This window comes from Schistocerca piceifrons, chromosome 5 (assembly GCF_021461385.2).
Source record: "Schistocerca piceifrons isolate TAMUIC-IGC-003096 chromosome 5, iqSchPice1.1, whole genome shotgun sequence".
NCBI classification, from domain to species: domain Eukaryota; kingdom Metazoa; phylum Arthropoda; class Insecta; order Orthoptera; family Acrididae; genus Schistocerca; species Schistocerca piceifrons.
This window is the reverse complement of record NC_060142.1, coordinates 126,371,084-126,383,674: the sequence shown is the minus strand read 5'-3', so window position 1 is coordinate 126,383,674 and position 12,591 is coordinate 126,371,084.

Genomic DNA, 12,591 nt, shown 5'->3' with positions numbered 1-12,591 from the left:
TATGGATTGGTTGCTAAAGTATAAAGTAGTTGCAAATTTTGATACCAGAACACTATTCTGTATAATACCATTGAAGCCAGATGCCAAGGCAAATCCAACTCTTTTTTTTTAAGTATTAAAATATGTTTAATTGATAATGGTCAGACAGCATGTCAAGAAGTAACTTCAAATGAGATATTAACTGGTGAAAGTCTAATACACAGTAATATTATGAGAAGGAAAGTTGCTACTCACCATATGGCGGAGATGCTGAGTCGCAGATAGGAACAACAAAAAGACACACACACACACACACACACACACACACACACACACACACACACACATGCAAGCAAACGCAACTCACACACACTACTGCAGTCTCATGCAACTGAAACCACTCTGCAGTGTGGACTGAGCTACTTGAGACTGCAGTCAGGTGCGTGAGTTGCGTTTGGGTCAGTGGATTCCATTCCCCTTTAAACAAACCTGCAGTGACTCCATATTCTGAGACATCTGTTGGCAATTTAAATGGCTTGTTCATTGCAGGATGTTTAAAATGGGTGCATCTACTAGTGCCTGCTTAATATTTGAAAATATTTCACCTGTATCTTCGTCTGATACCCACACAGACTGTTGTTTTAATAGATTTAGAAACCATGGATCGTACAAGGTTTGCCCTTCAACATTCTGACAGCAGAATCCCGTTAATCCTAAAAATGAACACAAGTGTTTTATATTCTGAGGTTCTGGACACTCCTTGATAACTCTTATTCTCTCTGGGTCTGTTTTTATACCATTGAACCCAGCCAAATGTCCTAGAAATTTTAATTCCTCCATTGAAAAATGTGATTTTGACAGCTTTATTGTTGTCCCCTTTATAGAACTTTTTAAAGACTTTCATTAGTAAATGACAATGTTCTTCAGAAGCTTTCGATATTACAAGTATGTCATCTAAATAGATAATCAGTTCTTGTAACATATCATTACATAATGCTTCATCGAGTACTCATATAAAAACTGAAACAGAAATGTTTAATCTAGAAGGCAACACTCAAAATCGGTTAGATTGCTCATTAAATAGAAACACAGTATCTTTTTTGGAGTCTTTGTGTAACTTGTCTTGCCTGTAACCAGTCTCAGATCCATTGACCTTAAGTATGTGGCCCGGTGAAATCTGGCTAATAATTCTTCAACACAAATGGGTCTGCCCCTTTCTGTTTCAGTATGTTCATTTAACATGTGAACATCCAACACTAAGCACATCCCTCTTGTAGCTTTTTTCACAACAAGTAAGAGTTTGTTATATACACTCAGGGTTCACCCAATAACTTGGTTATCTAACATTTTATTGATTTCTGTATGGACTACTGTTCTTAAACTTGTAGGCATTGGGTATGTTTTACAAAAGAATGGGTTTGGATCCTTTATCCTAAATATACATACATAGTCTACAATTATTCGTGGTTTGTCAGAAAATATTTCTTTATATTTAGATATAGTATTATATAAATCTTGTCATTGCTCTGTATTTAATAAGAGTGATTCATAAAACTTATTATATATTACACAATGGAAAATCCAGGATGGGATGTATCAATATTATGAGAAGGGAAGTTGCCACTCGCCATATAGTGGAGATGCTGAGTCGCAAATAGCAACAACAGAAAGAGTCTCACAATTAAGTGGGGGAACATGGGACAATAGCTTTCTCTAGCAGAAGCACGAAAAGCATTACATGGTCACAGAGGAAGGGCTGTTCATGACTGTATGGTGTATCTGAAAATTTCAAATATTGATATATGGTTCACAGACTATTATCCATACAGGCCATCAAGCACTGTAATTATTCATGGACAGTCAGTTATTACAAGTACATGAATGACTCAAGCATTGGGATGTGCTTTTACAGAAATGTAATATAGAAATTAATCATGTCAAGGGACCACAGAATGTTGTGGCAAATCCATTATCACATTTCCTCTAGGTATCATTAAAGTAAAATGAACTGGAGCTCCAGGAATGATTTTTGCAATAATTTCTTTGAGTTTCAGCTATACCAACAATGATGTAACATATTACGCTTTAAGAATAAATTGTGGCCAAGATAGACACAAAGCCCATGCCTACTACAGTAGTACAAGTTTATATGCCAACTAGCTCTGCAGATGATGAAGAAATTGATGAAATGTATGACGAGATAAAAGAAATTATTCAGGTAGTGAAGGGAGACGAAAATTTAATAGTCATGGGTGACTGGAATTTGTCAGTAGGAAAAGGGAGAGAAGGAAACATAGTAGGTGAATATGGATTGGGGGAGAGAAATGAAAGAGGAAGCCGCCTTGTAGAATTTTGCACAGAGCATAACTTAATCATAGCTAACACTTGGTTCAAGAATCATAAAAGAAGGTTGTATACCTGGAAGAATCCTGGAGATACTAAAAGGTATCAGATAGATTATATAATGGTAAGACAGAGATTTAGGAACCAGGTTTTAAATTGTAAGACATTTCCAGGGGCAGATGTGGATTTTGACCACAATCTATTGGTTATGAACTGCAGATTGAAACTGAAGAATCTGCAAAAAGGTGGGAATTTAAGGAGATGGGACCTGGATAAACTGAAGGAACCAGAGGTTGTAGAGAGTTTCAGGGAGAGCATAAGGGAACAATTGACAGGAATGGGGGAAAGAAATACAGTAGAAGAAGAATGGGTAGCTCTGACGGATGAAGTAGTGAAGGCAGCAGAGGATCAAGTAGGTAAAAAGACGAGGGCTAATAGAAATCCTTGGGTAACAGAAGAAATATTGAATTTAATTGATGAAAGGAGAAAATATAAATATGCAGTAAATGAAGCAGGCAAAAAGGAATACAAACGTCTCAAAAATGAGATCGACAGGAAGTGCAAAATGGCTAAGCAGGCATGGCTAGAGGACAAATGTAAGGATGTAGAGGCTTGTCTCACTAGGGGTAAGATAGATACAGCCTACAGGAAAATTAAAGAGACCTTTGGAGAAAAGAGAACCACTTGTATGAATATCAAGAGCTCAGATGGCAACCCAGTTCTAAGCAAAGAAGGGAAGGCAGAAAGGTGGAAGGAGTATATAGAGGGTTTATACAAGGGCGATGTACTTGAGGACAATATTATGGAAATGGAAGAGGATGTAGATGAAGATGAAATGGGAGATAAGATACTGCGTGAAGAGTTTGATAGAGCACTGAAAGACCTGAGTCGAAACAAGGCCCCGGGAGTAGACAACATTCCATTAGAACTACTGACGGCCTTGGGAGAGCCAGTCATGACAAAACTCTACCATCTGGTGAGCAAGATGTATGAGACAGGTGAAATACCCACAGACTTCAAGAAGAATATAATAATTCCAATCCCAAAGAAAGCAGGTGTTGACAGATGTGAAAATTACCAAACTATCAGTTTAATAAGTCACAGCTGCAAAATACTAATGCAAATTCTTTACAGATGAATGGAAAAACTGGTAGAAGTGGACCTCGGGGAAGATCAGTTTGGATTCCGTAGAAATGTTGGAACACGTGAGGCAATACTAACCTTACGACTTATCTTAGAAGAAAGATTAAGAAAAGGCAAACCTACGTTTCTAGCATTTGTAGACTTAGAGAAAGCTTTTGACAATGTTAACTGGAATACTCTCTTTCAAATTCTGAAGGTGGCAGGGGTAACATACAAGGAGCGAAAGGCTATTTACAATTTGTACAGAAACCAGATGGCAGTTATAAAAGTTGAGGGGCATGAAAGGGAAGCAGTGGTTGGGAAAGGAGTGAGACAGGGTTGTAGCCTCTCCCCGATGTTATTCAATTTGTATATCAAGCAAGCAGTAAAGGAAACAAAAGAAAAATTTGGAGTAGGTATAAAAAATCATGGAGAAGAAGTAAAAACTTTGAGGTTCGCTGATGACATTGTAATTCTGTCAGAGACAGCAAAGGACTTGGAAGAGCAGTTGAACGGAATGGACAGTGTCTTGAAAGGAGGATATAAGATGAACATCAACAAAAGCAAAACGAGGATAATGGAATATAGTCAAATTAAATCGGGTGATGCTGAGGGGATTAGATTAGGAAATGAGACACTTAAAGCAGTAAAGGAGTTTTGCTATTTAGGGAGTAAAATAACTGATGATGGTCGAAGTAGAGAGGATATAAAATGTAGACTGGCAATGGCAAGGAAATCGTTTCTGAAGAAGAGAAATTTGTTAACATCGAGTATAGATTTAAGTGTCAGGAAGTTGTTTCTGAAAGTATTTGTATGGAGTGTAGCCATGTATGGAAGTGAAACATGGACGTTAACCGGTTTGGACAAGAAGAGAATAGAAGCTTTCGAAATGTGGTGCTACAGAAGAATGCTGAAGATAAGGTGGGTAGATCACGTAACTAATGAGGAGGTATTGAATAGGATTGGGGAGAAGAGAAGTTTGTGGCACAACTTGACTAGAAGAAGGGATCGGTTGGTAGGACATGTTTTGAGGCATCAAGGGATCACAAATTTAGCATTGGAGGGCAGCGTGGAGGGTAAAAATCGTAGAGGGAGACCAGGAGGTCAATACACTAAGCAGATTCAGAAGGATGTAGGTTGCAGTAGGTACTGGGAGATGAAGAAGCTTGCACAGAATAGAGTAGCATGAAGAGCTGCATCAAACCAGTCTCAGGACTGAAGACCACAACAACAACAACAACAACAAAGAATAAAGCAAGAGGTGGAGGTAGATCATTATTTCAGTAATAAGTATAATAGCTATAAAGAAGTACCTCAGACAGAGGATGATAATAAAAGATATATTATCCACAAACTAATCTGTGTGAATGCATTATAAAGGAATTATCATTCTATGAAATATATTACATGGGCACAGTGCCTTTAGGGATTTCAGGTAATCCTAAATGAAGTACCACATATGTCAATAGGATTAGCTCCAGTCCAGATTATGAATGAAACATTCATAAGAGAACCCTTGTGGAAAAGCTTACCTAGCCATAATCACCAGATACTGACTTACAAAATCTGCAAGAGAGTGTGCACCCGAATCTGCATACATAGGCACAGAAAGGAATCAAGTCCCCAGGAAAGTTCACATCATTTGTGAATTCAGTGAATTGACAACAACTAGCTGTCTTGGTTAAATTGATTTGTTATTTAATGATTAAAGGAAAATCACACATAAAGATGTGAAACAAATACTAACAGAGAGATAGAGGGTCTGGCCAGTACTTACCTCAGCTCAGTACAGCCGATAGATACACAAAACAGAACAGAAAATTTACGTTCCTAGCTTTTGGAACTTTGTTTCTTCATCAGGGAGGAGAGAGGGGAAAGGAAGGGAAGAAGGGAAAGTGGATTCAGTTACTCACAATGCAGGTTATGAAACAACAGGGAAAGGATATTTGTTTTAGGAGCTTCTGCCAGCATCTCTTCCCCAGAAGCTAGTTCAGAGTTCCTTGATTCCAACTGTACTTCCTCTCAGCCACAAGATATTTTACAGCAAACGCAAATGTTAATAGATGATGCTGCAGAAATAACATTATTCTCTTACTCACCTGTTTTGAGGTCTCAGAGCACACTGAAACAACAGAGATTAAGCATGGAGACATACGAGACTATGAATTTGTCTAATGCTGAACTGTGGAGACTACTATTACCATACTAGTTAGGTGCCCTGAACAGGAAGCAACAGAAATTCTTAAGAGAAGTGAAAGAAAAACAATAAACTGAATTTTGTAATGTCACAGTACAGCACATTTTTTTATTAATTAAAACTTATTCTTTAGATTAAATGTTTGTTTACATTTTGCATTTGCCTAGCACCATATCCTCTTAAACAAATGATTCAGTACAAATTCCTGTAACACATTCTAGTTTAAAAAGCTGAAGGTTAAAAAATTTGTGTGCTTATTTACTGTAGTATCAGGCAAGTACCTCCACCACATCCTTGAAACAATTTTTGATCAAAGTAAAATTGGTGACAGAGAAGGAAGAAAAATACTAAATTGCATTTTCTTCTGTGGCAAACGAGCACTGTTTTCTATTCCACCAAAATAGAATTTTGTTATGTCTGAAGAGATAAATATTATTTTCATTACAAATAATACATGAATTAGGTTTGTTTACAGGATGTTAGTAACAAACTCCCACACATTATATTTGACATATTACATTAATAATTTCCCATCTCCTGTTTGTACTGTGTACATATATGTTTGTTGCTTCCTCTTCTCCCAATGCTGGAAGATCATTTTCATAGTCACTAGGTGCCTCAAAATCCTCATCTCCTATTTGTTTTGCTGTGTTGTGCAAAGCAAAGCAGTCTATGATTACACTGTGGATTTTTATTTATGCAAGACTTACTTTGTTTTTCAGAACTGGGAAACACCTTTTCAGCTGTCCAAAGCACCATTCGATTACCAACATTTCCTTAGACTGAAGTCTGTTGTACGCCCTCCCATCAGGTGTTTCAGGATAATGGTGTCATTAACCATGGTGAAAGGCCCTATCCTTCAGTACCTAAAATTAAAGCATTGCATGAGTTCTCTTGTAATGTCTGGTATACTCTGAGTTTCTCCACATCCTAGCCTCATGTGCTGACCCAGGCCATGAAGCATTGACATTAGTAAACATTTCACTGTAAACAATGTTGGCAGCACATATTTACTGGGAAAGCCCTTTCAATTAATATATCCATCTCCAAGTGCAGCAGGTTTCATTATTGTCACACAGGTGAAACTGAGAGCCCCCATCACACATGGAAACTGATATGTTGATTGCCACTTAACTTATGCTGCTTCTAATGTTTTTCAATAGCCAGATCCACAATGGTGGTTTTTTGGTAACTTGCTGAAGGGCATATGAAAATGGCAGTGACAAAATTGTCTAGTGTATTCCTAAGTCTTCCCTTAAATGAGTCTGAAAACCTGGTCTGGTAAACAGTGCAAAAATATTTTCATTTTAGATTCATTTGAAAGGGTGCTTCCTCCTCTTTTGTAATTTTCTGTAAGAAAGTGATTAAGTAGACAAATAATTTTTGCTTTGCTAAACATACATAAAATTCTACAGTTCATTGCTTCTGTGTTTCTTCATCTACATATATCTCTTTTGCCTTTTGACCATCATAAATTTTGCCAGTTTCTTTATATACACTCAGTAACACTTAGCCACAACAGAACTTACTCAGTTCTAAGTATGCTACAGAGCCCACTTCAAAAAACAAAGAATAATATTTAATTGTGAGAAACTTCCTTAGTTTTACACATATGACATTGGAGAATGTTCTGTGTGTTGAGCAACTTCCCCCATCCTTTCACTTATGCTGATAACATTCTCTAGTGAAATATATTCTCCAACTCGTTTTATTCATGAGAATCTGAGAGTGTTCTCCAGAATTCCATTTTATTCACATCATCAATGTCCACTATAGTTCTACTCATGTGTATGAGACATTATAGAAAAGAGTTCAGTAATACAACAGTCACCGATTTGCCTCCCGCCCCTGCATTTGTGAGATGCAGATATAAAATATCACAATACACTTCATTAGTTACTATGATGCTGCCAGGAACCCAGCAGGACAATGTTTCTGAACAGTAGGGAAAATAGTCAGAGCACATGGCAATGAACAACATTCTAGGTGTGTAGATTTCTTCTCACAGTTTGAAGGCATAATTAACAGGTTGGTCCATGATTCACAGGATACACACCTGCCGAATTAACTTATGGCACTCACGTTATAATGCTGACTGGAGAACTGCAGGTTTGCCCCAGCCATCTGATGCAAACTGAAAGAAGATTGGCACCACTTAAATTCAGATACACAAAAAGGAAATAACACAAAAGACACAGGAAGACAGCAAAGTCAAAACACATTCCTTCAAAGTAGGGGACTTCGTACTTGTTGAGCAACATCCACATCCAAGTTGGCTGAGAACAAAATAGTGAAGTTAGTTTCTTTCCCCTCCCCCTCTTATAAACTATAGAAAGCTGAAGGTAACCATTCATATTGTGGGAGATCCAGAGAACAGTTCTGAAATGGATTTTCAAGAGATAGGCAACCTGAAGAAATTTTTTATTTAGGAAAAGAAAGCATTAATGAAAGCAGATACTGCTTTCATCCTCTACTTGTATCACATCACAATTATGGATTATTTAAAGACGTTTATTGTTATCTAAATGTTATTTAAACAGCACTATTATGCATTTAGTATGTAATGTTGGAGTAATTATTTATATCAGTTGTTTCTGTGTAACTTTATGTACAGTAGGAATCTATTATATCAAGGAGAGTGCTGCAAGTCTTGAAATTCAGCTAGTATGTCATCCCAGGCCATTGGTAGACCTGCAGAGCCAAATTTGGCTTCATTAATTATAGTTCATCATCTCACATGAGTTGTTTTTGCTTGTAGGCAGAGTACCAAAAACCTCTCCCAGGTCATACAGGGTCCTTCAATAAAACTTCCCGCATTTGATGTGGCCAGCGTGCGAGTTGTAGTGAGGATATCAAGGTGGAGTGTGTTTTTTGTTTGAAATCATTGTACATGCCATTTTCAGTGTGCACCATGGCATGTCTAGGTGAGCATCATGCATTTGTTGTGGAGTAATTAATTCGTAACAGTGGTCCTGTGATTAGTACTCAGCGAACGTTTCCGAGACAATTCGAACTTGGCCGACATGATCGTGTCCCGAATAGAAGGAACTATCAACTGTGAGTGTCAAACCATAGAAAGACAGGTTCAGCATTGAAAAGGAAACTTACTGGCTGTCCTTGGACTTCAACAGTGTGGGAAAATGCATAGGGTGTGAGAGTGTCTGTGCAATAATCTCCAATCTGTTCAGCACTTATATGTGAAGATGCCCTTAGACTATCTGATAGGAGTGTAAGAAGAATTCTTCATAGAGAACTTCATATGCACTGCTTCAAAATGACGGAATTAAATGAAAGTGATTTTAAAACTCACAGAGCTGTGTGTGAGGAAATTCTTCAAAACATTCCACCTGGCGCTTTGTTTATTTCTTCAGATGAGGCCGATTTCCACTTATCAGGAACTGTAAACAAACAGAGTTTTCACTACTGGGCTGTAGAAAACCCTCATGAAATTCATCAGCGACCGCCTCACAGCCCTCCTGTGAAAGTTTGGAGCACCGTTGCTGAATGTTTTGTGTGGGGACCGTATATTTTCAAAGAAGGTGGCCACACAGTAACAGTTAATTTAAACCATTATTGTCACATGCTAGAGACCTTCCTCCAACCTAGGCTAAACCAGTTTATTGCAGACCATGAAGATTAAGAAGTGTGATTCCAGCAAGATGGAGCAACATGCCATACCACTTGGTGTCCTATGGTAATGTTAGGCGAGTTGGTCCCTGGTCATCGTGTCTGCTTGTGAGAAGACATTGTGTGGCCCTCAAGATCACCTGATTTATCGCCTTGTGATTTTTTTCTTTGGGGACACTTAAAATGCTGTAGTGTATGAACATTGTCCCACAACACTGTAAGCACTTAAAGAGGAGGCAGCATATTCCAAGAGAAATTACACAAAAACGTATCGGGAACTTCTGGCATACACTTCATCAATGTGTCAACAATGGAGGACATCATTTAGCAGTTATAATTTTTAAACCAAATACTCCAAAATGGCAAAGTATGTATTTTTGATAAATAAAAGAAATTTTTCTCTATCACATTTAGTTTTTCTTTCACAACCAATTAAAATGAGGGAGGTTTTATTGCTGGACCCTGTATGTTACAGTTCAAATGCTGGTGGACTCCTCTATATAGTTGCATCATAACTGAATCTCCTTAAAACATGACTGCATTACCTCAGATAGAACCTACCTGATGTGTGTAACTGCTGTAGCAGACCAACCTACCCTGTGGAAAATATGGTTCCAATCGTAGAGCAACTGGTGTTAGGGAAGCAATTTACTGATAAGTTCTGACACTAGCATACAGACCTTTTAGTCTTGTTAGAATGGGATCCTTGCTCAACTTACAGATTTCAAAAACCAATAAGGTGGAGAGAAAACTTTCATTGCCACAAGAATCCACTAGCTGCCACTTCCTGGAAACTAGCAACACTCGCATGAATTCTAATGCCTCGCATCTTACTGTAGTGTGTCACTAACTCGGTACATGAAGAGGATGAGCTTGTATTAAAGTTTTTATGGATTTCAAGTCATTGTTGCCAGTTACAGAAAAGTTTAAATGTTATATTATCAGTGAATATGTAACACAATTACATGCACATTGCATCACTACTTGCTCTGCAAGGGTGAAAGTTCTCATGTGTGCTTCCAGTTTATTTTCAGTAAAATGACATACCTTACATTGCGTCTGTTTAAAAAATTGGCAGGTTGTACAATAATTTAGTGACATAAGGTCTTACACCTAATCCAATCATTAAGAAAGGATGAGAACAGCAGTAGACCACCACAAATTCCTAGAAGACTGGATCTTCACTCTACTTTAAAACTCAATTTTTTAAAAATATCTTTTCCAAATTGTCCTGTAAATATTGTGAGTCACTGAATATGATTCAAAGCCCAAGACACCAGAATTCATAGGAAACTAGATGTAATAGCGTTTACTAGTGTTACAAGTGTATATTAATGTGTTAAATTAAGAACATTTATTTATAGATAAATTTTAAACTGTAAAAATATTGCATCCTTGGACTGATGTTTATGAAACAGCCAGAAAACCACCATTATCTGTGACAATTTGAGCTACAATGCAGGAGATTAAATAAAGATGGTGGACTATTTTGACTGAAGGAATGACTACTCATGCTGGTAACAGTCTTTTGGGAACAGAGGCAGCTGTCTGTTGAGTGAAACTTTATCAAAGTCAGGGTGCCAGGAGTGAATGTTTGGTGTCTGGCGTGTACTGCCTGCAGTTACACAACTGGGGCATTGGTGACTGCTGGACCAAAGAGAGAGGTATCGCATACTGATAGGTGGCCAGCTTGAGTGCCTACATCAGGGATTACCTGACACCTTCACTACTCTCTTTCCAACCTCTCTGTGCTTGCAACTCCAAGCGCAATTGTAATTGCAAGATTTTACTCAATAGCAGTGTAGCTGAGTATTTCTTTCTTTTACTTGCTTTTAATTATAATTACCATATATTTTATTTTTTCTGATATGAATAAATAATAATACTATCACAAGTGTGTTCCAGCTGCTGTGGTTCTTTTTTTCTGATTTTAAACAATTATATACTTGATTTTGCATAGCAATGTCAACCACATTTTTACTTCAAAGTGCCAACTGAAATTTTGAAGGGTCCCAGGAAGCATTTGCCTGGTGGATGTTGTTCACAATACTCAGTGCTGCTGTGTGGCTATATATCATTTCTCTGAGCTATAGGAACAGACATGAGAAAGAATCTGCAATTTTAATCCCTGAAAAATGCCAATGAAAGATTTTAATCAAAAAGAAAAAAAAACAAAATGGAACCTATGTTCATATATCAATTGGAATTGGTTGCCAAATATCACTCAGTGGCCTTCTTATGTCTCTAACAGACGAGCATTGCATAAGCTACAGTTACTGATTTCTATGGCAATGGTAACTATCAGTAAAATATTTAACTGCTAGACTATTACATAGCAATAGCATCTCAGCTGGTAAAATACAGGGTGATTTAAAAAGATGGACACAGTTTGAGTTTCTTGATGCAATAATTTACCAACAGCCATATGATTTGTAGAAGTTTATTTTATTTTATGAACTTATATGTGCTGCCAGTTTCGGTATCACAGTGACGCTATCTTCAGGCCCCACTTGTCATACTTGAGAAATCGCTATACACGAAGGAGTCATATAACTGGATCCGTGAATCAATCGTCCTGCAACAGCTCTTGGTGGCCTCTGAAATCTTTTCTTTATCCATCCACAAACCCGAACATGTCTTATTTCTTTTCTTACACAGCAGTTTCTTACAGACGATTATTTGCCTCAGCACTACTCAGAAACTTCTGTTTCAGACATGAGTCTGGCACTCACAAAGCGACACAACTGAAGTGTACACTGGTGTTGCTGTGTAAACAGTTAGTCATGTATGAAACAATTTGCTCTAAACTTGTTTCACAACCTAATGTTGTTGTGTAAACTAGCCTTATGTCAACTTGACTATATGCCCTTACATCCCCTGCTACCCTAGTACAAACACAGGAAGACGAACGCCACATATGGTAAAACCTCCCTCTCAGGAGACATCACCTCAGTGTAGGAATGTCCATGGAGGCAAGAGGGCTTGGGTGCTCCCAAGATACAGAGGCCCATGCCAGTGGTGGTGTAGCTACTGGCACGGGCCTTAGCTGAGGTGTCAGACAAAGTGTGTCTCACGATGCCCTTTCTTCCTTTACCCTTTCCTGATTCCTACCCCTTTATTTCAGAGATGCAGACTTTTTGCAAGGTAGGGGAAGGACCACTCCAAAGGAAATGCCAGAATCGGTATTTTCATTAGACGTGAGTATGATGTGACTGAAAATGAGCGGCAAATTAATGCAGACAACTGGACTCCACACATTGCTTGTTTCAGCTTCTGTGGTACCAGTTAACAAGGTTGAGAGGGTGGTACAAGTAGTGGGCAAG